Below are 1,079 nucleotides of genomic sequence, written 5' to 3'. Positions count from 1 at the left end.
CAAAAGAGATTTACAGAAATGAAAGAATATGCCATGTTCCTGGATAGGAAGACGTAAAATTGTGAAAATGCCAATAATACCGAAAGCAATCTAACAAAATACCAATCCAGATTCCAACAAAATTATTAAAAGACATGAAAAAAATGATAACAAACTTTATGTGGAAAGGAACAAGACCCAGGACAAGCAAAGCACTGATTTCAAAATTTACTACATGGCTACAGTGGTCAAAATAGCCTGGTACTGGAACAATGAAAGATACATAGATCAATGGAACAGAACTGAGAATCCAGAAATTAGCCCATCCACATACAGCCAACTTATCCTTGACAAAGGGCCAAAATGCCTTGAATGTGCAGGAGATAGTCCCTTCAACAGATGGTACTGGAAAAACTGGCAATCAATATGCAAATGAATGAAACAAGAGTATACCTCACACCATGTACAAAAACCAACTCAACATAAATTAAAGACCTAAATGTTAATTCCAGAATTATAAAGGTCATCAATGAAAAAAATAGGTACAAATTTAAGGGCTCTAACACAAGACACACATAGACTATCTAACATAGAAGAATAAAAAATACATAATTGGGACATATTAAAATTAAAAACTTATTTGTGTCAAAAGATTTCACCAAAAAAAGTAAAAAGGGAGCCTGCAGAATGTGAAAAATCTTTTGCAACGACATGTCAGATAAGGGACTAAACTCTAAAATCTACAGGAAAATAAAGCACTTCTACAAGAAAAAGATAAGTAAGCCAATAAAAAGAGGGTACAGGACAACAGATACTTCACCAAAGAATATACTCAGGCAGCCAAGAAACATGAAGAAATGTTCACAAATATTAGTTGTTAGAGAAATGCAAATCAAAATAACAATGAGATATCATCTCACACTAGCAATAGCAGTGAAGTTAAAAGCAAGCATTGGGCAAGAAATGCTGGTGAGGAGAGAGTGGGATCCTCCTACATTGTTGATGGAATGCAAAATGGTCCAACCACTCTGGAAAACAGTATGGCACTTTCTCAGAAAGTTGGAAATAGAAACACCTTATGATTCAGCAATTCCTCTACT

The sequence above is a fragment of the Chrysochloris asiatica genome, unplaced genomic scaffold (genome assembly GCF_000296735.1).
Source record: "Chrysochloris asiatica unplaced genomic scaffold, ChrAsi1.0 scaffold00201, whole genome shotgun sequence".
NCBI classification, from domain to species: domain Eukaryota; kingdom Metazoa; phylum Chordata; class Mammalia; order Afrosoricida; family Chrysochloridae; genus Chrysochloris; species Chrysochloris asiatica.
The sequence above is the reverse complement of the archived record's forward strand: the minus strand, read 5'-3'. Positions refer to the sequence as shown.